This window comes from Cryptomeria japonica, unplaced genomic scaffold (genome assembly GCF_030272615.1).
Source record: "Cryptomeria japonica unplaced genomic scaffold, Sugi_1.0 HiC_scaffold_430, whole genome shotgun sequence".
Taxonomy (NCBI): domain Eukaryota; kingdom Viridiplantae; phylum Streptophyta; class Pinopsida; order Cupressales; family Cupressaceae; genus Cryptomeria; species Cryptomeria japonica.
The window spans coordinates 2,501-30,000 of NW_026729250.1; the positions used below are offsets into that span (position 1 = coordinate 2,501).

The following is a 27,500-nucleotide window of genomic DNA, read 5'->3' on the forward strand; positions in this document are numbered from 1 at the left end:
ATGCTCGCGACAGTCATGCCGTGAGACTGTGCACCGTGCACGCGACCGAGTAAGGCCACTCAGAGACATCCATTTCCCAGGCATATGCCCCCTACGCACTTTTGGTGGTGCACCCCGCACGAACAATCCCGCCTCGACCAGCCTGAACAATTCCCCTCTCGAAGGAAGGCCTCGGCCTTAATCGTCCACGACAAACAGCTCGACGAGGCATGAAGCACCCACGGGAGCCGGAGCATGACGATGCAGAGTCTCGGTTCACAGGAGCCTGGGAAGAACATCCCGTACGGAACCCTTTACCCGAAAACATCCGAACCGCACATGCTCGCGACAGTCCTGCCGTTAGAGAATGCACCGTGCACGCGACCGAGTAAGGCCACTCAGAGACATCCATTTCCCAGGTATATGCCCCCTACGCACTTTTGGTGGCGCAACTCGCACGAACAGTCCCACCTCGACCCCGTAAACAAGCTTTTTTGCCTCGAAGAGTTCGTCGGAGACGAAGAAGCAACCTTCAGTGCAAACGTAGCACTCTTTTGTGCAACCGCCCAAACAACGCCCCCTCTACCCTCTGTCGAAACACTCGGCATTGCTGCTCCCTAAGGTGAGCTTCTCCTCATAGGCAATTCCGCTCTTATCCGGTCACGTTTGTGTGCCCGAATTTCGCAAGGCAACCTCCATGGGACATGGAAAAGACTCGAGAAGAGAGCTCGCTCACGGGAGAGAGAAGCCAAGGAGACCACGAGAGTGCTGAGAGTGGGACAGCGCTGAATAGGCGGGAGAAGCCTGCGCGTATAAACGGAGATATATATCCAATTGCAACGAAGGAACGTGCCAAAGATCGAGAACAATGGCAGAAATGCTAGTAACGTGCACTTCGGGACCAACGCATCACCGGAAGACAACCGCCAAACATCGAAAGAGTCGCGATGCTCCGCAACCTACGTGCAAAGCGGTCGCACACCGGGTAAGGGAGTGAGAGCCCCAAACATAGCTGGGCGAGGCGCTCACTCCGCTCTTTAATATCTCGTTAATACCGCCAAGGAAATGGCACAAGCACACACACACAAGCATCCTCGGAAGAGGACAGTTCGAGTGACAGGTCAAATCCAAGAGTTCCGAAGACTACCTCCAGGAACAATCGGGAACAAGACCGATTACAAGTCGTCGAGTCTGTTACTGGGCGAACACGAGATGCGCACAGGAAATCGATCAGCCCTCACAATGGCCCAAGGCCAGAGATCGGACTGCTACGATTTACCCCAACAATCATCGTGCCACTCTTCGCAGAGAGGTGATAGACGCCAACGAGCCCGCGCATAGCAATCGAGGTGTAAAAAGGGCGTTGAAGGCAGGAAGCCTGGACGAAAGAGGCTACGAGGTCACCTCGAAGCGGTCTAAGAATCGGGCGCACTTGGGGCGACTACCAGTGCCAACCCCTTATCCCGCGGTGCGTCCGACACACAGAAATTTCCAAGGCGGCCAAGGAGCCTCCCCGCATAGCAATCGGGGTGTGAGGTTACGGATGCAGCATTGATAGCAATCGAGGTGTGAGGCGAAGGATGCAGAAGTGAGAGCCGAGGGATGTAGCAGAGATAGCAATCGGGGTGTGTGATGCAGAAGAGATAGCAATCGAGGTGTGCGGTGGGAAGGGCCCAGCAGCCAGAATGCATGAAGCGACGGATGAAGCAGTGATGACAACCGGGCTGTGAGGAGAGGAGGGATGCAGCCAAGAAAGCAATCAGGGCTCGAGGCAAGGGATGCATCAAGGATAGCAATCATGTTGTGAGGCGAGATTCCAAAGGCTAAACGTGAGAGGCTGCAGGGTCGACTCAGAGAGGTCTATGCATGTGAGAGGCTGAAAGCAAGGTCGACTCGGAGCGGTCTATGCATCGGGCGCGCTTGGGGCGACTACCAGTGCCAACCCCTTATCCCGCGACGCGTCCGACAAAGAGAACGTTCCAAGGCGGCAGAGGAGGTTACCAGCCGAAGGATGCAGTAGCAATAACAGGTATAGTTCCGCGGCGGCCGAGAAGACTCACCGCATAGGAATCGGGATGCGAGGCGAGGGATGCGGCGGGAAGGCCCCGACGGCTAAACGGAAGAGGCTGCAGGGCCGCCTCGGAATGGTCCAAGCATCGGATGCGATTGGGACGACTACCAGTGCCAACCCCTTATCCCGCGATGCGTCCGATACACAGATAGTTCCAAGGCGGCCGAGGAGCCTCACCGCATATCAATCGGGGTGCGAGGCGAGGGATGGGGCGGGAAGGCCCCAACGGCTAGACGGAAGAGGCTTCAGGGCCACCTCGGAATGGTCCAAGCATCGGACGCGCTTGGGGCGACTGCCAGTGCCAACCCCTTATCCCGCGATGCGTCCGATACACAGATGGTTCCAAGGCGGCCGAGGAGCCTCACCGCATAGCAATCGGGGGTGCGAGGCGAGGGATGGGGCGGGAAGGCCCCAACGGCTAGACGGAAGAGGCTTCAGGGCCGCCTAGGAATGGTCCAAGCATCGGACACGCTTGGGGCGACTACCAGTGACAGCCCCCTATCCCGCGATGCGTCCGATACGAAGATGGTTCCAAGGCGGCCGAGGAGCCTCACCGCATAGCAATCGGGGTGCGAGGTGGGGGATGCGGCGAGATGGCCCCAACGGCTAGACGGAAGAGGCCACAGGGCCGCGTCGGAATAGTCCAAGCATCGGACGCGCTTGGGGCGACTACCAGTGACAACCCCTTATCCCGCGATGCGTCCGATACGAAGATAGTTCCAAGGCGGCCGAGGAGCCTCACCGCATAGCAATCGGGGTGCGAGGTGGGGGATGCGGCGAGATGGCCCCAACGGCTAGACGGAAGAGGCTGCAGGGCCGCCTCGGAATAGTCCAAGCATCGGACGCGCTTGGGGCCACTACCAGTGACAACCCCTTATCCCGCGATGCGTCCGATACGAAGATAGTTCCAAGGCGGCCGAAGAGCCTCACCGCATAGCAATCGGGGTGCGAGGTGGGGGATGCGGCGAGATGGCCCCAACGGCTAGACGGAAGAGGCCACAGGGCCGCCTCGGAATAGTCCAAGCATCGGACGCGCTTGGGGCGACTACCAGTGACAACCCCTTATCCCGCGATGCGTCCGATACGAAGATAGTTCCCAGGCGGCCGAGGAGCCTCACCGCATAGCAATCGGGGTGCGAGGCGAGGGATGCGGCGAGATGGCCCCAAAGGCTAGACGGAAGAGGCTGCAGGGCTGCCTCGGAATAGTCCAAGCATCGGACGCGCTTGGGGCGACTACCACTGCCAACCCCTTATCCCGCGATGCGTCCGATACACAGATAGTTCCGAGGCGGCCGAGGAGGTGGGGGATGCAGCGAGATGGCCCCAACGGCTAGACGGAAGAGGCTGCAGGGCCGCCTCGGAATAGTCCAAGCATCGGACGCGCTTGGGGCGACTACCAGTGACAACCCCTTATCCCGCGATGCGTCCGATACACAGATAGTTCCGAGGCGGCCAAGGAGCCTCACCGCATAGCAATCGTGGTGCGAGGTGGGGGATGCGGCGAGATGGCCCCAACGGCTAGACGGAAGAGGCTGCAGGGCCGCCTCGGAATGGTCCAAGCATCGGATGCGCTTGGGGCGACTACCACTGCCAACCCCTTATCCCGCGATGCGTCCGATACACAGATAGTTCCAAGGCGGCCGAGGAGCCTCACAGCATAGCAATCAGGGTGCGAGGCGAGGGATGCGGCGAGAAAGCCCCAACGGCTAGAGGGAAGAGGCTTCAGGTCCGCCTCGGAATGGTCCAAGCATCGGACGCGCTTGGGGCGACTACCAGTGACAACCCCTTATCCCGCGACGCGTCCGATACACAGATAGTTCCAAGGCGGCCGAGGAGCCTCACCGCATAGCAATCGGGGTGCGAGGCGAGGGATGCGGCGAGAAGGACCCAACGGCTACACGGAAGAGGCTTCGGGGCCGCCTCGGAATGGTCCAAGCATCGGACGCGCTTGGGGCGACTACCAGTGACAACCCCTTATCCCGCGACGCGTCCGATACACAGATAGTTCCAAGGCGGCCGAGGAGCCTCACCGCATAGCAATCGGGGTGCGAGGCGAGGGATGCGGCGAGAAGGACCCAACGGCTAGACGGAAGAGGCTTCGGGGCCGCCTCGGAATGGTCCAAGCATCGGACGCGCTTGGGGCGACTACCAGTGACAACCCCTTATCCCGCGACGCGTCCGATACACAGATAGTTCCAAGGCGGCCGAGGAGCCTCACCGCATAGCAATCGGGGTGCGAGGCGAGGGATGCGGCGAGAAGGACCCAACGGCTAGACGGAAGAGGCTTCGGGTCCGCCTCGGAATGGTCCAAGCATCGGACGCGCTTGGGGCGACTACCAGTGACAACCCCTTATCCCGCGACGCGTCCGATACACAGATAGTTCCAAGGCGGCCGAGGAGCCTCACCGCATAGCAATCGGGGTGCGAGGCGAGGGATGCGGCGAGAAGGACCCAACGGCTAGACGGAAGAGGCTTCGGGTCCGCCTCGGAATGGTCCAAGCATCGGACGCGCTTGGGGCGACTACCAGTGACAACCCCTTATCCCGCGACGCGTCCGATACACAGATAGTTCCAAGGCGGCCGAGGAGCCTCACCGCATAGCAATCGGGGTGCGAGGCGAGGGATGCGGCGAGAAGGACCCAACGGCTAGACGGAAGAGGCTTCGGGTCCGCCTCGGAATGGTCCAAGCATCGGACGCGCTTGGGGCGACTACCAGTGACAACCCCTTATCCCGCGACGCGTCCGATACACAGATAGTTCCGAGGCGGCCGAGGAGCCTCACCGCATAGCAATCGGGGTGCGAGGCGAAGGATGCGGCGAGAAGGACCCAACGGCTAGACGGAAGAGGCTTCGGGTCCGCCTCGGAATGGTCCAAGCATCGGACGCGCTTGGGGCGACTACCAGTGACAACCCCTTATCCCGCGACGCGTCCGATACACAGATAGTTCCAAGGCGGCCGAGGAGCCTCACCGCATAGCAATCGGGGTGCGAGGCGAGGGATGCGGCGAGAAGGACCCAACGGCTAGACGGAAGAGGCTTCAGGGCCGCCTCGGAATGGTCCAAGCATCGAACGCGCTTGGGGCGACTACCAGTGACAACCCCTTATCCCGCGACGCGTCCGATACACAGATAGTTCCGAGGCGGCCGAGGAGCCTCACCGCATAGCAATCGGGGTGCGAGGCGAGGGATGCGGCGAGAAGGACCCAACGGCTAGACGGAAGAGGCTTCAGGGCCGCCTCGGAATGGTCCAAGCATCGGACGCGCTTGGGGCGACTACCAGTGACAACCCCTTATCCCGCGACGCGTCCGATACACAGATAGTTCCGAGGCGGCCGAGGAGCCTCACCGCATAGCAATCGGGGTGCGAGGCGAGGGATGCGGCGAGAAGGACCCAACGGCTAGACGGAAGAGGCTTCAGGGCCGCCTCGGAATGGTCCAAGCATCGGACGCGCTTGGGGCGACTACCAATGACAACCCCTTATCCCGCGACGCGTCCGATACACAGATAGTTCCGAGGCGGCCGAGGAGCCTCACCGCATAGCAATCGGGGTGCGAGGCGAGGGATGCGGCGAGAAGGACCCAACGGCTAGACGGAAGAGGCTTCAGGGCCGCCTCGGAATGGTCCAAGCATCGGACGCGCTTGGGGCGACTACCAGTGACAACCCCTTATCCCGCGACGCGTCCGATACACAGATAGTTCCGAGGCGGCCGAGGAGCCTCACCGCATAGCAATCGGGGTGCGAGGCGAGGGATGCGGCGAGAAGGACCCAACGGCTAGACGGAAGAGGCTTCAGGGCCGCCTCGGAATGGTCCAAGCATCGGACGCGCTTGGGGCGACTACCGTTGCCAACCCCTTATCCCGCGATGCGTCTGATACACAGATAGTTCCGAGGCGGCCGAGGAGCCTCACCGCATAGCAATCGGGTTGCGAGGCAGATTATTGGGAAGGGAACCCCCTGGGATGCGGCTCAAGCAGTGCCCAAAGGGACTGGAATGCGGAATCACATCGAGAGACCCAAATGCTATACGAGGGCTCAAATCGAATTATCGATTTGGCCACGACATGGACGCATCGGAACGACTACCTTTGCCGAACCACTCGCAATTGCATCCATACCGAAACCAATAGACATTTCCGTTAGAGCCCTCGCATAGCATTCGGGAATCTCGCATGCCCCTCTAAATCGACCAATGCTGGCGCTCAATGAAAATCCGAGCGCTACCACCGTTCGAGCGCCAGCATTGGTCGAGTTAGAGGGGCACGGGGGAGAATGCTCCAGTCAACACCTCCCCTATATAAGTTATTTGTCCGATTCTCGCACAACCGTAGTCTGCCTCGTCGAATCAAACAACGGTCCCAGATTCCGACTTCCGTTCCGTAGAGACCCAAAAGCTAGATGGAGGCTCGCAAGAAAGAGAGTCGGCGCATAGCAATCGGGTTTCTCGAACGTTTAGGGACCGAGCTCACTTGCGGATAGGGCAAAATCCGCCAAGCAACCCAAAAGCTAGACGGGGGCTCGAATCGAATCGCCTAGGCGGCCACAACAACGACGTGTTGGATCGACTACCAGTGCCAAACCATTCAGCAAGACTAGTCTGTGTCGAGGCCGGATAGAGATTCTCAGAGAGCGCCCGCATAGCATTTAGGAGACCTGCCGCGTCCCTCACACTCGACAAATGGTGGTGCACGTTTATAAATCCGAGCGATCCCAACCCTTTCAAGCACCAACATCGGTCGAGATAGAGGGGCACGGAGGGGGCTGCGTGAGACAACACAGTCCCCTATATAAGTTATTTGTCCGATTCTCACACATCCGAAGAATGGTCATCAAATCGGACAACAGCCCAAACTTCCGACTTCCGTCCCAGAAAGCCCAAGAGCTATCTAAAACGTTCATGGCCGGAACTCGATCGCGGCTATACCAGTCCGCCAAGCAACCCAAAAGCTAGACTGGAGCTCTAGTCGAATCACCTCTGTGGCCATTGCAAGGACGTGTTGGAGCGACTACCATTGCCGAACCATTCCGCAGGTCGAGTCCATACCAAGGCCGCATAGAGATTCACGATGAGCTCCTGCATAGCAATCAGGAGACTTGCCGTGTCCATCACAATCGATAAATCCTGGTGCAAGATTTTTGCATCCGAGCGCTCCAACCAGTCGAGCACCAGCATCAATCGACATAAACGGGCACGGGGGGAGGATGCTCGAGAACACTACCTCCCCTATATAAGTTATTTGTCCGATTCTCAAGCAGCCGAAGTCTGGTCATCGAATCGGGTCAAAGACCACAACTTCCGACTTTACCCACAATGCAAGTCATCGAATCGAACATCGGCCCCCGAGTCGGACTCCATGCGTATGTCAGGTCATCGGACCCAAATTCCGCCTTCCTGCGCATGGCGGGCCATCAATATCAACTCGGTCATCGGACCCAAACTCCGCCTTTTTGCGTATGGCACGCCTTCAAATCGGTCATCGGACCCAAATTCCGCCTTCCTGTGCATGGCGGGCCATCAACATCAACTCGGTCATCGGACCCAAATTCCGCCTTTCTGCGCATGGCACGCCATCAACTCGGTCATCGGACCCAAATTCCGCCTTCCTGCGCATGGCAGGTCATCGGACACAAATTCAGACCTCGCCAATATGCCTACGTATCGAATCGGTCATCGGACCCAACTTCCGACTTCATCCATACTGTAGGGTCTTTGAGGTTGGCGCGGTGCGCTCAACCCAGGGAGTCGACCCATCGAAGCATACACCTCCCCTATATAAGCTATTTGTCCGATTCCCACACCTGTGTAGTTTGCACCTCTGACCAGGACATCGACCCCAACTTCCGAACTCGACTGCAACGACGGCACCAGCGCCTTGGTGCGCACCTTGCGACGCACAGTCCCAACATTCGCCTTCCTGCACATGGCAGGTCATCGGACCCAAATTCCGACCTCGCGAGTATGCCTACATATCGAATCGGTCATCGGACCCAACTTCCGACTTCATCCATACCGTAGGGTCTTTGAGGTTGGCGCGGTGCGCTCAACCCGGGGAGTCGACCCAACGAAGCATACACCTCCCCTATATAAGCTATTTGTCCGATTCCCACACCTGTGTAGTTTGCACCTCCGATCAAGACATCGACCCCAACTTCCGAACTCGCCTCCAACGACCGAACCAGCGCCTTGGTGCGCACCTTGCAACGCACAGTGCCAACATTCGCCTTCCTGCACGTGGCAGGTCATCGGACCCAAATTCCGACCTCGCGAGTATGCCTACATATCGAATCGGTCATCGGACCCAACTTCCGACTTCATCCATACCGTAGGGTCTTTGAGGTTGGCGCGGTGCGCTCAACCCGGGGAGTCGACCCAACGAAGCATACACCTCCCCTATATAAGCTATTTGTCCGATTCCCACACCTGTGTAGCTTGCACCTCCGATCAGGACATCGACCCCAACTTCCGAACTCGACTAAAAAGACCGCACCAGCGCCTTGGTGTGCACCTTGCAACGCACAGTGTCAACATTCGCCTTCCTGCACATGGCAGGTCATCGGACCCAAATTCCGACCTCATGAGCATACCTACTAATCGAATCGGTCATCGGACCCAACTTCCGACTTCATCCATACCGTAGGGTCTTTGAGGTTGGCGCGGTGCGCTCAACCTGGGGAGTCGACCCATCGAAGCATACACCTCCCCTATATAAGCTATTTGTCCGATTCCGACACCTGTGTAGTTTGCACCTCCGCTCAGGACATCGACCCCAACTTCCGAACTCGCCTGCAACGACCGAACCAGCGCCTTGGTGCGCACCAAAAGTGCGCACTTTTGGAGGGCACTTTTGTGCGCTCCAAAGGTGCGCACTTTTGGAGGGCACTTTTCTGCGCTCCAAAGGTGCGCACTTTTGGAGGGCACTTTTTGGAGGGCACTTTTCTGCGCTCCAAAGGTGCGCACTTTTGGAGGGCACTTTTTGGAGGGCACTTTTCTGCGCTCCAAAGGTGCGCACTTTTGGAGGGCACTTTTTGGAGGGCACTTTTCTGCGCTCCAAAGGTGCGCACTTTTGGAGGGCACTTTTTGGAGGGCACTTTTCTGCGCTCCAAAGGTGCGCACTTTTGGAGGGCACTTTTTGGAGGGCACTTTTCTGCGCTCCAAAGGTGCGCACTTTTGGAGGGCACTTTTTGGAGGGCACTTTTCTGCGCTCCAAAGGTGCGCACTTTTGGAGGGCACTTTTTGGAGGGCACTTTTCTGCGCTCCAAAGGTGCGCACTTTTGGAGGGCACTTTTTGGAGGGCACTTTTCTGCGCTCCAAAGGTGCGCACTTTTGGAGGGCACTTTTTGGAGGGCACTTTTCTGCGCTCCAAAGGTGCGCACTTTTGGAGGGCACTTTTGTGCACTCCAAAGGTGCGCACTTTTGGAGGGCACTTTTCCTGTGCTCCAAAGGTGCACACCTAGGTGAGCACCTTCGACCACACCTTGTAGCACACCAAACTCTGACTTTCGACTTCATCCGCAATGCAGGGTCTTTGAGGTTGGCGCAATGCGCACAACCAGGGGAGTCGACCCATCAAACCCAACACCTCCCCTATATAAGCTATTTGTCTGATTCTCATACATGCGTAGCCTGCAGGAGCAATTAGGACATCGACCCCAACTTTCGGCTTCTAAACGAAAACAAGGTCTTTGAGGTTGGTGTAATGCGAACAACTAGGGGAGTCAACCCATCAAACCCAACACCTCCCCTATATAAGCTATTTGTCTGATTCTCATACATGTGTAGTCTACAGGAGCAATTAGGACATCGACCCCAACTTTTGACTTCTTAACGAAAACAAGGTCTTTGAGGTTGACGTAATGCGCACAACCAGGGGAGTCGACCCATCAAACCCAACACCTCCCCTATATAAGCTATTTGTCCGATTCTCATACATGTGTAGCCTGCAGGAGCCATTAGGACATTGACCCCAACTTTTGACTTCTTAACGAAAACAAGGTCTTTGAGGTTGGCGTAATGCGCACAACCAAGGGAGTTGACCCATCAAACCCAACACCTCCCCTATATAAGCTATTTGTCTGATTCTCATACATGTGTAGCCTGCAACAACGATTAGGACATCCACCCCAACTTCTGAATTCGTCTGCGTTGACCGCACCAAAGGTGCACGCCTTGGTGCTCACCAAAATCCGACTTCCGACTTCTTCTGCTATGCGGGGTCTTTGAGGTTGGCGCAGTGCGCACAACCAGGGGAGTCAACCCACCGAATGCAACACCTCCCCTATATAAGCTATTTGTCTGATTCTCATACATGCGTAGACTGCAGCAATGATTAGGACATCCACCCCAACTTTTGACTTCTTAAACAAGACAGGGTCTTTGAAGTTGGTGCAGTGCACACAACCAGGGGAGTCGACCCATCAAACGCAACACCTCCCCTATATAAAGCTATTTGTCCGATTCTCATACGTGTAGTCTGCAGCAGCGATTAGGACATCGACCCCAACTTCCGAATTCGTTTGCATTGACCGCACCAAAGGTGCACGCCTTGGTGTGCACCCTGGAGTGCACTTTGGTGCTCACCTCGGTGCACACTTTGGTGTGCACCTCGGTGTGCACCAAAGGTGCGCACCTTGGAGCGCACCAAAGGTGTACACTTTGGAGCGCACCACATAGGGTCTTTGAGAGGTTGGCGCAGTGCGCACACCAAGGTGGGTGTTGAGGTGCGTGCCGAGGTGGGTGGGTGCTAGGGTGCGCTCCATGGTGGGTGCCAGGGTGGGTGCGTGCTAGGGTGGATTCCAAAGAGGGTCATAGGGTGGGTGCCAAGGTGGGTTGGTGATATAGTGGGTTCAAAGGTGGGTACTAGGGTGGGTTCCAAGGTGGGTCACAAGTTGGGTGCCAGGATGCGTGGGTGTTAGGTTGGGTGCCAAGGTGGGCTCCTGCGTGGGTGGGTGCTAGGGTGGGTTTCAAGGTGGACGCGAGGGCGGGTGCCAAGGTGGGTAACAAGTTGGGTGTTAGGATGGGTGAGTGCTAGAGTGGGTGCCAAGGTGGGTGGGTGCTAAGGTGGATGCCAAGGTGGTTCACAGGGTGGGTGGGTTCTAGGGTGAGTTCCAAGGTGGGTCACAGGTTCAGTGCTAGGGTGGGTGTCAAGGCGGGTGTCGAGGTGCCTGGGTGCTAGGGTGTGGATGCCAATGTGGGTCATAGGGTGGGTACTAGGGTGGGCTGCAATGTGGGTGCCAAGGTGGGTAACATGCTCGGTGGGTTCTAAATTGGGTGCCAGGGTGGGTGTGCACCCACCTTGCCCGAGGTGGGTGCCAAGGTGCCAGTGTGGGTGGGTGCTAAGGTGGATGCCAAGGTGGGTGAGAAGGTGGGTGATAGGTTGAGTGGTAGGATGGGTGGGTGCCAAGATGGGTCACAGGGTGGGTGCAAGGGTGGGTAGGTGCTAGGGTTGGTGTCAGGGTGGGTGGGTGCTAGGTTGGGTTCCAAGGTGGGTGCGAGGGTGAGTGTCAAGGTGGGTCACAGGTTAGGTGCTAGGATGGGTGAGTGCTAGGGTGCAAAGGTGCCAGGGTGGGTGCTAGGATGGGTCGATGCTAGGGTGAGTGGCAAGGTGGGTCCACAAGTGTCAAGGTGGGTGCCGAGGTGGGTGCCAAGTCGGCGACTGCTATGGTGGATGCCAAGGTGGGTCACGGGGTGGGTGCCAAGTTGCTAGGTTGGGTTCCAAGGTGGGTGCCAACGTGGGTGCTAGGGTGCGTGGGTTAAAGGGTGTGTCACAACGTGGGTGCCAGGATGGGTGCGCACCCACACTGGCCAAGACGGGTGCGGGTGCAAGGTTGGGTTCCAAGCCCGGTCACAGGCTGGGTGCTAGGATGGGTGGGTGCCAAGGTGGGCACCAGGGTGGGTGCACCCACCCTGGCCAAGGTGGGTCACGGGGTGGGTCCTAGGGTGGGTAACGGGGTGGGTACTAAGGTGCGTGCCAAGGTGGGTCATAGGGTGGGTGCCAAGGTGGGCACCAGGGTGGGTGTGCACCAACCCTAGCCAGGGTAGGTCACGGGGTGGTTGTCGGGGTGGGCGTCAAGGAGCCAAGGTGGGTGGCAAGTAGCCAAGTTGCGTGCCAAGGTGGGTGTCGGGGTGGGTGCCAAGGATCCAAGGTGGGTGCCAAGGAACCAAGGTGGGTGTCTGGGTGGGTGCCGAGGTGGGAGCCAGGGTGGGTCCCAAGGTGAGTGCAAAGGTGGGTGCCAGGGTCAAGGTGAGTGCCAATGTGGGTTCCAAGGTGCCAGGGTCAGGGTGAGTGCCAATGTGGGTTCAAAGGTGCTAAGTTGGGTGCGAGGTTGGGTGCGAGGGTGGGTGGGTGCCAAGGTGTGCTAGGTGGAAGCCCGGGTGGGTCGGCATCCCATGGGTGTCGAGTTGGGTGCCTGATGGGTGCTTCTTGTCAAGTTTTAGTCGTCGGGACTCATTTCGAGCCTTAGAGGTCGTTTCTTGTCCGGTTGCCCTGTCTTCGACCTGGGAACCCAATTTTGGTCCTCGGGTCCCATTTTTTTTTGTCTCGCATCCCACTTTTGGCCTGTGGCCTTTTCGGGGTCGATTCTCGTTTTGGGCATCAGAGCATGTTTCTTCTCCTAAAACCCAATATTTGTTTATTAAGTCTCGGAACACATTTTTGTTCTCGTGGACCCATCATGGGTCTTGGAACGCATTTGTGGTCCTTGGGTCCCATTTTGCATCCCGAAACTTGTGTTTTGGTGCTTGATCCCTATTTTGGGTGCCCACCTTGCACCAAGTGCGCACCCGGGGCAAACCGAGCGCCTTGGTGCACCGGGGCAAGATCGAGCGTGCACCCGAGGCGCCCCGAACATGCACCAAGGTGCACTCGGCCCACATGTGAGCGCAGGTCGTTGCGCCCGAGGTGGTGTGTGGGCACCGCGTTGCAGACGGGACACTGCACGCACACGACGCCCCCTCCAGGTGCACGCACGTAGGCCGGGCCGGGTGCACACCCGACGCCCTAGCAAGGTGCGCGCACCCGGGCAGGGCTCACACTTGGCGAACGGGGCGCACTTCGCGAGGGAGGGTGTGCACCTCGACGGGGGTGGGTGGCCGGGGTGGATTCGCACGTGGGTCGCGGTTTGCTAAGTACACACTGCGACAAGCTCATAACGGGTGCGATCATACCAGCATTAGTGCACCGGATCCCATCAGAACTCCGCAGTTAAGCGCGCTTGGGCCGGAGTAGTACTGGGATGGGTGACCTCCCGGGAAGTCCCGGTGTTGCACCCTTTTTTAGTTTTTCGCCGGGCGTCGCAATGCTATTTGAATAAACCTTTTGCCCGTTTGCGTTCTCGTCGGGGCCGGGCCGGGCCGGGGTGCGCTGCCCGCACTACCGCGCGCGCGGGGGCGACACCGAGCGCGCACCCGAGGCACCCCGAGCACACAGGCCACGGTGCAACCCGGGCGTTGTGCGCGCACCCCGGTGCGCCCGAGGTGCTGCGCGCGCACCCAGGTGAAATCGGTGTGCACCTCGGCCAGTGCGCGCTCGGTCGAGTCGCGCACGTTGGCCAAGGTGCACGGTGATGTTTCTTACTCTAAGGTTCCGCACCAGACGCCCGGGACAGGTGAGCGAAGCTGGGCGGGGCCGGGTGCGCGGCCGGGGCAGGTGCACGCAGCTGGAGAGAGCTTTGGAGCACACTTCGGAGCGCACCAATGATGCGCTCCATTCAAAAGTTTCCTGAAAAGGCAAAAAAAGTTGAGATTATAGAATTTCCCACTTGAGAGATTGTAAAAAAAAAAAATTTAAAATGAAGGAAACGCGGGTGCCAAGGTGTGCGCAGCCCAGCCAAGGTGTGCGCACCAAGGCGCCCACCCTGGCGAAGGTGCACGCAAGGTGCGCACCCGAGGCAAACCGGACAATTAACCCAACTTTCGACTTCGCGCGCACCTTGGAGCGCACTTCGGAGCGCTCCTTGGTGCGCACCAATCTTGGGCACCTCGGAGTGCACCATGGCGCCCACCAAGGTGCGCACCCGGGGCAAACCGAGCTCCGACTTCGTGCGCACCTTGGAGCGCACGAAAGGTGCGCACCATGGCGCCCACCAAGGTGCGCAGCCCAGCCAAGGCGTGCGCATCAAGGTGCGCACCCTGGCGAAGGTGCGCACCCGGGGCAAACCGAGCTCCGACTTCGTGCGCACCTTGGAGCGCACAAAAGGTGCGCAACCCAGCCAAGGTGTGCGCACCCCGGTCAAACCGAGCTCCGAATCGTGCGCACCAGAGGTGCACGCCATCGTGCGCACCTTGGAGCACACTTCGGAGCCCTCCTTGGTGCGCGCCGATGTTGCGCACCTCGGAGCGCACCCGGGGAAAACAATGCAATTAACCCGACTTTCGACTTCGTGGGCACCTCGGAGCGCTCTCGGGTTCGCACCTCGGAGCACACCGAGGTGCGCACCTTTGATGCGCTGCCTTCACCAATTTCCAGAAAAGGCAAGAAAACATTGAGAAGGTGTGCGCACCGAGGTGCCCACCCTGGCGAAGGTGCACGCGAGGTGCGCACCCGGGGCAAACCGGGCTCCGACTTCGTGCACGCCGCACCTTGGAGCACACTTCGGAGCGCTCCTTGGTGCGCACCAGGGCGCGCAACCCAGCCGAGGTGCCCACCCCGGCGAAGGTGCACGCGAGGTGCGCACCCGGGGCAAACCGGGCTCCGACTTCGTGCACGCCATGGTGCCCACCGCGGCGAAGGTGCACGCGAGGTGCGCACCCGGGGCAAACCGGGCTCCGACTTCGTGCACGCCGCACCTTGGAGCACACTTCGGAGCGCTCCTTGGTGCGCACCATGGTGCCCACCAGGGCGCGCAACCCCGCCGAAGGTGCACGCGAGGTGCGCACCCGGGGCAAACCGGGCTCCGACTTCGTGCACGCCGCACCTTGGAGCACACTTCGGAGCGCTCCTTGGTGCGCACCATGGTGCCCACCAGGGCGCGCAACCCCGCCGAAGGTGCACGCGAGGTGCGCACCCGGGGCAAACCGGGCTCCGACTTCGTGCACGCCATGGTGCGCACCGCGGCGAAGGTGCGCACCCGGGGCAAACCGGGCTCCGACTTCGTGCACGCCGCACCTTGGAGCACACTTCGGAGCGCTCCTTGGTGCGCACCAGGGCGCGCAACCCAGCCGAGGTGCCCACCCCGGCGAAGGTGCACGCGAGGTGCGTACCCGGGGCAAACCGGGCTCCGACTTCGTGCACGCCGCACCTTGGAGCACACTTCGGAGCGCTCCTTGGTGCGCACCATGGTGCCCACCAGGCCGCGCAACCCAGCCAAGGTGTGCGCACCAAGGTGCACGCGAGGTGCGCACCCGGGGCAAACCGGGGTCCGACTTCGTGCACGCCGCACCTTGGAGCACACATCGGGGCGCTCCCGGGTTCGCACCGGCGTTGCGCACCGTGGTGGGCACCTCGGAGCACACCAAGGTGGGCAGCGAGGTGCGCACCTTTGATGCGATGCCTTCACTAATTTCCATAAAAGGCAAAAAAAAAACGAGATTTTAAAATTTCCGTTTTGAAAGATAGTGAGAAAAAGGGAATGCTGGTGCCATCTTGAGCCCGCCCTGGTGCGCAGCCCAGCCAAGGTGTGCGCACCAAGGTGCCCACCCTGGCGAAGGTGCGCGCCCGGGCAATTAATCCAACTTCCAACTTCGCGCGCGCCAGGGTGGGAGCGCACCCAACAACCGGGCCTGGGAAGAGCCAATGCGAGAAACCCCACCAAACGCTCTGACAAAAAAAGAGGGGGCGCTCCAGTAACCCCGCTTCGGAGCGCACCCTGGGCAAACCCAGCCAAGGTGCCCACCCCGGCCAAGGTGCAGGCGAGGTGCGCACCCGGGGCAAACCGGGCTCCGACAACGTGCACGCCGCACCTTGGAGCACACTTCGTAGCGCTCCCGGGTGCGCACCTCAGAGCACACCAAGGTGGGCAGCGAGGTGCGCACCTTTGATGCGCTGCCTTCACTAATTTCCAGAAAAGGCAAAAAAAAAAGGAGATTTTAAAATTTCCGTTTTGAAAGATAGTGAAAAAAACGGAACGCGCGTGCCATCTTGAGCCCGCCCTGGTGCGCAGCCCAGGTAAGGTGCCCACCCTGGCAAAGGTGCGCACCCGGGCAATTAACCCTACTTCCGACTTCGTGCGCGCCAGGGTGGCAACCGGGCCTCGGAAGAGCCAATGCGAGAAACCCCACCAAACGCTCCGACAAAAAAAGAGGCGGCGCTCCAATAACCCCGCTTCGGAGCGCAGCCGGGGCAAACCCAGCCAAGGTGCCCACCCCGACGAAGGTGCACGCGAGGTGCGCACCCGGGGCAAACCGGGCTCCGACAACGTGCACGCAGCACCTTGGAGCACACTTCGAAGCACTCCCGGGTGCCCACCGGCGTTGCGCACCGTGGTGGGCAGCGAGGTGCGCACCTTTGATGCGCTGCCTTCACTAATTTCCAGAAAAAGGCAAAAAAAAATGAGATTTTAAAATTTCCGTTTTGAAAGATAGTGAAAAAAAAGGAACGCGGGTGCCATCTTGAGCCCGCCCTGGTGCGCAGCCCAGGCAAGGCATGCGCACCAAGGTGCCCACCCGAGGTGCACACCCGGGGCAAACCGGGCTCCGACTTCGTGCAGGCCGCACCTTGGAGCACACTTCGGAGCGCTCCTTGGTGCGCACCATGGTGCCCACCAGGGCGCGCAACCCAGCCAAGGTCTGCACACCAAGGTGCCCACCCCGGCGAAGGTGCACGCGAGGTGCGCACCCGGGGCAAACCGGGCTCCGACTTCGTGCACGCCATGGTGCCCACCGCGGCGAAGGTGCACGCGAGGTGCGCACCCGGGGCAAACCGGGCTCCGACTTCGTGCACGCCGCACCTTGGAGCACACTTCGGAGCGCTCCTTGGTGCGCACCATGGTGCCCACCAGGGCGCGCAACCCAGCCAAGGTGTGCGCACCAAGGTGCACGCGAGGTGCGCACCCGGGGCAAACCGGGGTCCGACTTCGTGCACGCCGCACCTTGGAGCACACATCGGAGTGCTCCCAGGTTCGCACCAGCGTTGCGCACCTTTGATGCGCTGCCTTCACTAATTTCAAGAAAAGGCAAAAAAAAATGAGATTTTAAAATTTCCGTTCTGAAAGATAGTGAAAAAAACGGAACGCGGGTGCCATCTTGAGCCCTTCCTGGTGCGCAGCCCAGGCAAGTTGTGCGCACCAAGGTGCCCACCCTGGCGGAGGTGCGCGCCCGGGGCAATCCGGGCTCCGACTTCGTGCACTGCATGGTGCCCACCAAGGCGCGCAACCCAGCCAAGGTGCCCACCGCAGCGAAGGTGCACGCGAGGTGCGCACCCGAGGTGCACACCCGGGGCAAACCGGGCTCCGACTTCGTGCACGCCGCACCTTGGAGCACACTTCAGAGCGCTCCTTGGTGCGCACCAGGGCGCGCAACCCAGCCGAGGTGCCCACCCCGGCGAAGGTGCACGCGAGGTGCGCACCCGGGGCAAACCGGGCTCCGACTTCGTGCACGCCATGGTGCCCACCGCGGCGAAGGTGCGCACCCGGGGCAAACCGGGCTCCGACTTCGTGCACGCCGCACCTTGGAGCACACTTCGGAGCGCTCCTTGGTGCGCACCATGGTGCCCACCAGGCCGCGCAACCCAGCCAAGGTGTGCGCACCAAGGTGCACGCGAGGTGCGCACCCGGGGCAAACCGGGGTCCGACTTCGTGCACGCCGCACCTTGGAGCACACATCGGGGCGCTCCCGGGTTCGCACCGGCGTTGCGCACCGTGGTGGGCACCTCGGAGCACACCAAGGTGGGCAGCGAGGTGCGCACCTTTGATGCGATGCCTTCACTAATTTCCATAAAAGGCAAAAAAAAAACGAGATTTTAAAATTTCCGTTTTGAAAGATAGTGAGAAAAAGGGAATGCTGGTGCCATCTTGAGCCCGCCCTGGTGCGCAGCCCAGCCAAGGTTTGCGCACCAAGGTGCCCACCCTGGCGAAGGTGCGCGCCCGGGCAATTAACCCAACTTCCAACTTCGCGCGCGCCAGGGTGGGAGCGCACCCAACAACCGGGCCTGGGAAGAGCCAATGCGAGAAACCCCACCAAACTCTCTGACAAAAAAAGAGGGGGCGCTCCAGTAACCCCGCTTCGGAGCGCACCCTGGGCAAACCCAGCCAAGGTGCCCACCCCGGCCAAGGTGCAGGCGAGGTGCGCACCCGGGGCAAACCGGGCTCCGACAACGTGCACGCCGCACCTTGGAGCACACTTCGTAGCGCTCCCGGGTGCGCACCTCAGAGCACACCAAGGTGGGCAGCGAGGTGCGCACCTTTGATGCGCTGCCTTCACTAATTTCCAGAAAAGGCAAAAAAAAAAGGAGATTTTAAAATTTCCGTTTTGAAAGATAGTGAAAAAAACGGAACGCGCGTGCCATCTTGAGCCCGCCCTGGTGCGCAGCCCAGGTAAGGTGCCACCCTGGCAAAGGTGCGCACCCGGGCAATTAACCCTACTTCCGACTTCGTGCGCGCCAGGGTGGCAACCGGGCCTCGGAAGAGCCAATGCGAGAAACCCCACCAAACGCTCCGACAAAAAAAGAGGCGGCGCTCCAATAACCCCGCTTCGGAGCGCAGCCGGGGCAAACCAAGCCAAGGTGCCCACCCCGACGAAGGTGCACGCGAGGTGCGCACCCGGGGCAAACCGGGCTCCGACAACGTGCACGCAGCACCTTGGAGCACACTTCGAAGCACTCCCGGGTGCCCACCGGCGTTGCGCACCGTGGTGGGCAGCGAGGTGCGCACCTTTGATGCGCTGCCTTCACTAATTTCCAGAAAAAGGCAAAAAAAAATGAGATTTTAAAATTTCCGTTTTGAAAGATAGTGAAAAAAAAGGAACGCGGGTGCCATCTTGAGCCCGCCCTGGTGCGCAGCCCAGGCAAGGCATGCGCACCAAGGTGCCCACCCGAGGTGCACACCCGGGGCAAACCGGGCTCCGACTTCGTGCAGGCCGCACCTTGGAGCACACTTCGGAGCGCTCCTTGGTGCGCACCATGGTGCCCACCAGGGCGCACCCGAGGCAAACCGGGCTCCGACTTCGTGCACGCCGCACCTTGGAGCACACATCGGAGCGCTCCCAGGTTCGCACCAGCGTTGCGCACCTTTGATGCGCTGCCTTCACTAATTTCCAGAAAAGGCAAAAAAAAACGATATTTTAAAATTTCCGTTCTGAAAGATAGTGAAAAAAACGGAACGCGGGTGCCATCTTGAGCCCTTCCTGATGCGCAGCCCAGGCAAGTTGTGCGCACCAAGGTGCCCACCCTGGCGGAGGTGCGCGCCCGGGGCAAACCGGGCTCCGACTTCGTGCACTGCATGGTGCCCACCAAGGCGCGCAACCCAGCCAAGGTGCCCACCGCAGCGAAGGTGCACGCGAGGTGCGCACCCGAGGTGCACACCCGGGGCAAACCGGGCTCCGACTTCGTGCACGCCGCACCTTGGAGCACACTTCAGAGCGCTCCTTGGTACGCACCAGGGCGCGCAACCCAGCCAAGGTGCTCACCCCGGCGAAGGTGCACGCGAGGTGCGCACCCGGGGCAAACCGGGCTCGGACTTCGTGCACGCCGCACCTTGGAGCACACATCGGAGCGCTCCCGGGTTCGCACCAGCATTGCGCACCTTTGATGCGCTGCCTTCACTAATTTCCAGAAAAGGCAAAAAAAAGAAAAAAATGAGATTTTAAAATTTCCGTTTTGAAAGATAGTGAAAAAAACGGAACGCGGGTGCCATCTTGAGCCCGCCCTGGTGTGCAGCCCAGGCAAGTTGTGCGCACCAAGGCACCCACCCTGGCCAAGGTGGGTCACGGGGTGGGTCCTAGGGTGGGTAACGGGGTGGGTACTAAGGTGCGTGCCAAGGTGGGTCATAGGGTGGGTGCCAAGGTGGGCACCAGGGTGGGTGTGCACCAACCCTAGCCAGGGTAGGTCACGGGGTGGTTGTCGGGGTGGGCGTCAAGGAGCCAAGGTGGGTGGCAAGTAGCCAAGTTGCGTGCCAAGGTGGGTGTCGGGGTGGGTGCCAAGGATCCAAGGTGGGTGCCAAGGAACCAAGGTGGGTGTCTGGGTGGGTGCCGAGGTGGGAGCCAGGGTGGGTCCCAAGGTGAGTGCAAAGGTGGGTGCCAGGGTCAAGGTGAGTGCCAATGTGGGTTCCAAGGTGCCAGGGTCAGGGTGAGTGCCAATGTGGGTTCAAAGGTGCTAAGTTGGGTGCGAGGTTGGGTGCGAGGGTGGGTGGGTGCCAAGGTGTGCTAGGTGGAAGCCCGGGTGGGTCGGCATCCCATGGGTGTCGAGTTGGGTGCCTGATGGGTGCTTCTTGTCAAGTTTTAGTCGTCGGGACTCATTTCGAGCCTTAGAGGTCGTTTCTTGTCCGGTTGCCCTGTCTTCGACCTGGGAACCCAATTTTGGTCCTCGGGTCCCATTTTTTTTTGTCTCGCATCCCACTTTTGGCCTGTGGCCTTTTCGGGGTCGATTCTCGTTTTGGGCATCAGAGCATGTTTCTTCTCCTAAAACCCAATATTTGTTTATTAAGTCTCGGAACACATTTTTGTTCTCGTGGACCCATCATGGGTCTTGGAACGCATTTGTGGTCCTTGGGTCCCATTTTGCATCCCGAAACTTGTGTTTTGGTGCTTGATCCCTATTTTGGGTGCCCACCTTGCACCAAGTGCGCACCCGGGGCAAACCGAGCGCCTTGGTGCACCGGGGCAAGATCGAGCGTGCACCCGAGGCGCCCCGAACATGCACCAAGGTGCACTCGGCCCACATGTGAGCGCAGGTCGTTGCGCCCGAGGTGGTGTGTGGGCACCGCGTTGCAGACGGGACACTGCACGCACACGACGCCCCCTCCAGGTGCACGCACGTAGGCCGGGCCGGGTGCACACCCGACGCCCTAGCAAGGTGCGCGCACCCGGGCAGGGCTCACACTTGGCGAACGGGGCGCACTTCGCGAGGGAGGGTGTGCACCTCGACGGGGGTGGGTGGCCGGGGTGGATTCGCACGTGGGTCGCGGTTTGCTAAGTACACACTGCGACAAGCTCATAACGGGTGCGATCATACCAGCGTTAGTGCACCGGATCCCATCAGAACTCCGCAGTTAAGCGCGCTTGGGCCGGAGTAGTACTGGGATGGGTGACCTCCCGGGAAGTCCCGGTGTTGCACCCTTTTTTAGTTTTTCGCCGGGCATCGCAATGCTATTTGAATAAACCTTTTGCCCGTTTGCGTTCTCGTCGGGGCCGGGCCGGGCCGGGGTGCGCTGCCCGCACTACCGCGCGCGCGGGGGCGACACCGAGCGCGCACCCGAGGCGCCCCGAGCACACAGGCCACGGTGCAACCCGGGCGTTGTGCGCGCACCCCGGTGCGCCCGAGGTGCTGCGCGCGCACCCAGGTGAAATCGGTGTGCACCTCGGCCAGTGCGCGCTCGGTCGAGTCGCGCACGTTGGCCAAGGTGCACGGTGATGTTTCTTACTCTAAGGTTCCGCACCAGACGCCCGGGACAGGTGAGCGAAGCTGGGCGGGGCCGGGTGCGCGGCCGGGGCAGGTGCACGCAGCTGGAGAGAGCTTTGGAGCACACTTCGGAGCGCACCAATGATGCGCTCCATTCAAAAGTTTCCTGAAAAGGCAAAAAAAGTTGAGATTATAGAATTTCCCACTTGAGAGATTGTAAAAAAAAAAAATTTAAAATGAAGGAAACGCGGGTGCCAAGGTGTGCGCAGCCCAGCCAAGGTGTGCGCACCAAGGCGCCCACCCTGGCGAAGGTGCACGCAAGGTGCGCACCCGAGGCAAACCGGACAATTAACCCAACTTTCGACTTCGCGCGCACCTTGGAGCGCACTTCGGAGCGCTCCTTGGTGCGCACCAATCTTGGGCACCTCGGAGTGCACCATGGCGCCCACCAAGGTGCGCACCCGGGGCAAACCGAGCTCCGACTTCGTGCGCACCTTGGAGCGCACGAAAGGTGCGCACCATGGCGCCCACCAAGGTGCGCAGCCCAGCCAAGGCGTGCGCATCAAGGTGCGCACCCTGGCGAAGGTGCGCACCCGGGGCAAACCGAGCTCCGACTTCGTGCGCACCTTGGAGCGCACAAAAGGTGCGCAACCCAGCCAAGGTGTGCGCACCCCGGTCAAACCGAGCTCCGAATCGTGCGCACCAGAGGTGCACGCCATCGTGCGCACCTTGGAGCACACTTCGGAGCCCTCCTTGGTGCGCGCCGATGTTGCGCACCTCGGAGCGCACCCGGGGAAAACAATGCAATTAACCCGACTTTCGACTTCGTGGGCACCTCGGAGCGCTCTCGGGTTCGCACCTCGGAGCACACCGAGGTGCGCACCTTTGATGCGCTGCCTTCACCAATTTCCAGAAAAGGCAAGAAAACATTGAGAAGGTGTGCGCACCGAGGTGCCCACCCTGGCGAAGGTGCACGCGAGGTGCGCACCCGGGGCAAACCGGGCTCCGACTTCGTGCACGCCGCACCTTGGAGCACACTTCGGAGCGCTCCTTGGTGCGCACCAGGGCGCGCAACCCAGCCGAGGTGCCCACCCCGGCGAAGGTGCACGCGAGGTGCGCACCCGGGGCAAACCGGGCTCCGACTTCGTGCACGCCATGGTGCCCACCGCGGCGAAGGTGCACGCGAGGTGCGCACCCGGGGCAAACCGGGCTCCGACTTCGTGCACGCCGCACCTTGGAGCACACTTCGGAGCGCTCCTTGGTGCGCACCATGGTGCCCACCAGGGCGCGCAACCCCGCCGAAGGTGCACGCGAGGTGCGCACCCGGGGCAAACCGGGCTCCGACTTCGTGCACGCCGCACCTTGGAGCACACTTCGGAGCGCTCCTTGGTGCGCACCATGGTGCCCACCAGGGCGCGCAACCCCGCCGAAGGTGCACGCGAGGTGCGCACCCGGGGCAAACCGGGCTCCGACTTCGTGCACGCCATGGTGCGCACCGCGGCGAAGGTGCGCACCCGGGGCAAACCGGGCTCCGACTTCGTGCACGCCGCACCTTGGAGCACACTTCGGAGCGCTCCTTGGTGCGCACCAGGGCGCGCAACCCAGCCGAGGTGCCCACCCCGGCGAAGGTGCACGCGAGGTGCGTACCCGGGGCAAACCGGGCTCCGACTTCGTGCACGCCGCACCTTGGAGCACACTTCGGAGCGCTCCTTGGTGCGCACCATGGTGCCCACCAGGCCGCGCAACCCAGCCAAGGTGTGCGCACCAAGGTGCACGCGAGGTGCGCACCCGGGGCAAACCGGGGTCCGACTTCGTGCACGCCGCACCTTGGAGCACACATCGGGGCGCTCCCGGGTTCGCACCGGCGTTGCGCACCGTGGTGGGCACCTCGGAGCACACCAAGGTGGGCAGCGAGGTGCGCACCTTTGATGCGATGCCTTCACTAATTTCCATAAAAGGCAAAAAAAAAACGAGATTTTAAAATTTCCGTTTTGAAAGATAGTGAGAAAAAGGGAATGCTGGTGCCATCTTGAGCCCGCCCTGGTGCGCAGCCCAGCCAAGGTGTGCGCACCAAGGTGCCCACCCTGGCGAAGGTGCGCGCCCGGGCAATTAATCCAACTTCCAACTTCGCGCGCGCCAGGGTGGGAGCGCACCCAACAACCGGGCCTGGGAAGAGCCAATGCGAGAAACCCCACCAAACGCTCTGACAAAAAAAGAGGGGGCGCTCCAGTAACCCCGCTTCGGAGCGCACCCTGGGCAAACCCAGCCAAGGTGCCCACCCCGGCCAAGGTGCAGGCGAGGTGCGCACCCGGGGCAAACCGGGCTCCGACAACGTGCACGCCGCACCTTGGAGCACACTTCGTAGCGCTCCCGGGTGCGCACCTCAGAGCACACCAAGGTGGGCAGCGAGGTGCGCACCTTTGATGCGCTGCCTTCACTAATTTCCAGAAAAGGCAAAAAAAAAAGGAGATTTTAAAATTTCCGTTTTGAAAGATAGTGAAAAAAACGGAACGCGCGTGCCATCTTGAGCCCGCCCTGGTGCGCAGCCCAGGTAAGGTGCCCACCCTGGCAAAGGTGCGCACCCGGGCAATTAACCCTACTTCCGACTTCGTGCGCGCCAGGGTGGCAACCGGGCCTCGGAAGAGCCAATGCGAGAAACCCCACCAAACGCTCCGACAAAAAAAGAGGCGGCGCTCCAATAACCCCGCTTCGGAGCGCAGCCGGGGCAAACCCAGCCAAGGTGCCCACCCCGACGAAGGTGCACGCGAGGTGCGCACCCGGGGCAAACCGGGCTCCGACAACGTGCACGCAGCACCTTGGAGCACACTTCGAAGCACTCCCGGGTGCCCACCGGCGTTGCGCACCGTGGTGGGCAGCGAGGTGCGCACCTTTGATGCGCTGCCTTCACTAATTTCCAGAAAAAGGCAAAAAAAAATGAGATTTTAAAATTTCCGTTTTGAAAGATAGTGAAAAAAAAGGAACGCGGGTGCCATCTTGAGCCCGCCCTGGTGCGCAGCCCAGGCAAGGCATGCGCACCAAGGTGCCCACCCGAGGTGCACACCCGGGGCAAACCGGGCTCCGACTTCGTGCAGGCCGCACCTTGGAGCACACTTCGGAGCGCTCCTTGGTGCGCACCATGGTGCCCACCAGGGCGCGCAACCCAGCCAAGGTCTGCACACCAAGGTGCCCACCCCGGCGAAGGTGCACGCGAGGTGCGCACCCGGGGCAAACCGGGCTCCGACTTCGTGCACGCCATGGTGCCCACCGCGGCGAAGGTGCACGCGAGGTGCGCACCCGGGGCAAACCGGGCTCCGACTTCGTGCACGCCGCACCTTGGAGCACACTTCGGAGCGCTCCTTGGTGCGCACCATGGTGCCCACCAGGGCGCGCAACCCAGCCAAGGTGTGCGCACCAAGGGTGCACGCGAGGTGCGCACCCGGGGCAAACCGGGGTCCGACTTCGTGCACGCCGCACCTTGGAGCACACATCGGAGCGCTCCCAGGTTCGCACCAGCGTTGCGCACCTTTGATGCGCTGCCTTCACTAATTTCAAGAAAAGGCAAAAAAAAACGAGATTTTAAAATTTCCGTTCTGAAAGATAGTGAAAAAAACGGAACGCGGGTGCCATCTTGAGCCCTTCCTGGTGCGCAGCCCAGGCAAGTTGTGCGCACCAAGGTGCCCACCCTGGCGGAGGTGCGCGCCCGGGGCAATCCGGGCTCCGACTTCGTGCACTGCATGGTGCCCACCAAGGCGCGCAACCCAGCCAAGGTGCCCACCGCAGCGAAGGTGCACGCGAGGTGCGCACCCGAGGTGCACACCCGGGGCAAACCGGGCTCCGACTTCGTGCACGCCGCACCTTGGAGCACACTTCAGAGCGCTCCTTGGTGCGCACCAGGGCGCGCAACCCAGCCGAGGTGCCCACCCCGGCGAAGGTGCACGCGAGGTGCGCACCCGGGGCAAACCGGGCTCCGACTTCGTGCACGCCATGGTGCCCACCGCGGCGAAGGTGCGCACCCGGGGCAAACCGGGCTCCGACTTCGTGCACGCCGCACCTTGGAGCACACTTCGGAGCGCTCCTTGGTGCGCACCATGGTGCCCACCAGGCCGCGCAACCCAGCCAAGGTGTGCGCACCAAGGTGCACGCGAGGTGCGCACCCGGGGCAAACCGGGGTCCGACTTCGTGCACGCCGCACCTTGGAGCACACATCGGGGCGCTCCCGGGTTCGCACCGGCGTTGCGCACCGTGGTGGGCACCTCGGAGCACACCAAGGTGGGCAGCGAGGTGCGCACCTTTGATGCGATGCCTTCACTAATTTCCATAAAAGGCAAAAAAAAAACGAGATTTTAAAATTTCCGTTTTGAAAGATAGTGAGAAAAAGGGAATGCTGGTGCCATCTTGAGCCCGCCCTGGTGCGCAGCCCAGCCAAGGTGTGCGCACCAAGGTGCCCACCCTGGCGAAGGTGCGCGCCCGGGCAATTAACCCAACTTCCAACTTCGCGCGCGCCAGGGTGGGAGCGCACCCAACAACCGGGCCTGGGAAGAGCCAATGCGAGAAACCCCACCAAACGCTCTGACAAAAAAAGAGGGGGCGCTCCAGTAACCCCGCTTCGGAGCGCACCCTGGGCAAACCCAGCCAAGGTGCCCACCCCGGCCAAGGTGCAGGCGAGGTGCGCACCCGGGGCAAACCGGGCTCCGACAACGTGCACGCCGCACCTTGGAGCACACTTCGTAGCGCTCCCGGGTGCGCACCTCAGAGCACACCAAGGTGGGCAGCGAGGTGCGCACCTTTGATGCGCTGCCTTCACTAATTTCCAGAAAAGGCAAAAAAAAAAGGAGATTTTAAAATTTCCGTTTTGAAAGATAGTGAAAAAAACGGAACGCGCGTGCCATCTTGAGCCCGCCCTGGTGCGCAGCCCAGGTAAGGTGCCCACCCTGGCAAAGGTGCGCACCCGGGCAATTAACCCTACTTCCGACTTCGTGCGCGCCAGGGTGGCAACCGGGCCTCGGAAGAGCCAATGCGAGAAACCCCACCAAACGCTCCGACAAAAAAAGAGGCGGCGCTCCAATAACCCCGCTTCGGAGCGCAGCCGGGGCAAACCCAGCCAAGGTGCCCACCCCGACGAAGGTGCACGCGAGGTGCGCACCCGGGGCAAACCGGGCTCCGACAACGTGCACGCAGCACCTTGGAGCACACTTCGAAGCACTCCCGGGTGCCCACCGGCGTTGCGCACCGTGGTGGGCAGCGAGGTGCGCACCTTTGATGCGCTGCCTTCACTAATTTCCAGAAAAAGGCAAAAAAAAATGAGATTTTAAAATTTCCGTTTTGAAAGATAGTGAAAAAAAAGGAACGCGGGTGCCATCTTGAGCCCGCCCTGGTGCGCAGCCCAGGCAAGGCATGCGCACCAAGGTGCCCACCCGAGGTGCACACCCGGGGCAAACCGGGCTCCGACTTCGTGCAGGCCGCACCTTGGAGCACACTTCGGAGCGCTCCTTGGTGCGCACCATGGTGCCCACCAGGGCGCGCAACCCAGCCAAGGTCTGCACACCAAGGTGCCCACCCCGGCGAAGGTGCACGCGAGGTGCGCACCCGGGGCAAACCGGGCTCCGACTTCGTGCACGCCATGGTGCCCACCGCGGCGAAGGTGCACGCGAGGTGCGCACCCGGGGCAAACCGGGCTCCGACTTCGTGCACGCCGCACCTTGGAGCACACTTCGGAGCGCTCCTTGGTGCGCACCATGGTGCCCACCAGGGCGCGCAACCCAGCCAAGGTGTGCGCACCAAGGTGCACGCGAGGTGCGCACCCGGGGCAAACCGGGGTCCGACTTCGTGCACGCCGCACCTTGGAGCACACATCGGAGCGCTCCCAGGTTCGCACCAGCGTTGCGCACCTTTGATGCGCTGCCTTCACTAATTTCCAGAAAAGGCAAAAAAAAACGAGATTTTAAAATTTCCGTTCTGAAAGAT

The 27,500-nt window shown here is 60.8% G+C and overlaps 2 non-coding genes across 2 annotated transcripts; both read left to right on the forward strand.

Annotated features, from left to right (window-relative positions):
* The first annotated feature begins 13,199 nt into the window (after nt 1-13,199).
* LOC131871615 (5S ribosomal RNA) lies at nt 13,200-13,318 on the forward strand. Its single transcript, XR_009369828.1, has one exon. It is a non-coding gene; the product is annotated as a 5S ribosomal RNA (ribosomal RNA).
* Nucleotides 13,319-21,135: 7,817 nt separating this feature from the next.
* Nucleotides 21,136-21,254, forward strand: LOC131871598 (5S ribosomal RNA). Its single transcript, XR_009369811.1, has one exon. It is a non-coding gene; the product is annotated as a 5S ribosomal RNA (ribosomal RNA).
* The last annotated feature ends 6,246 nt before the right edge of the window (nt 21,255-27,500 follow it).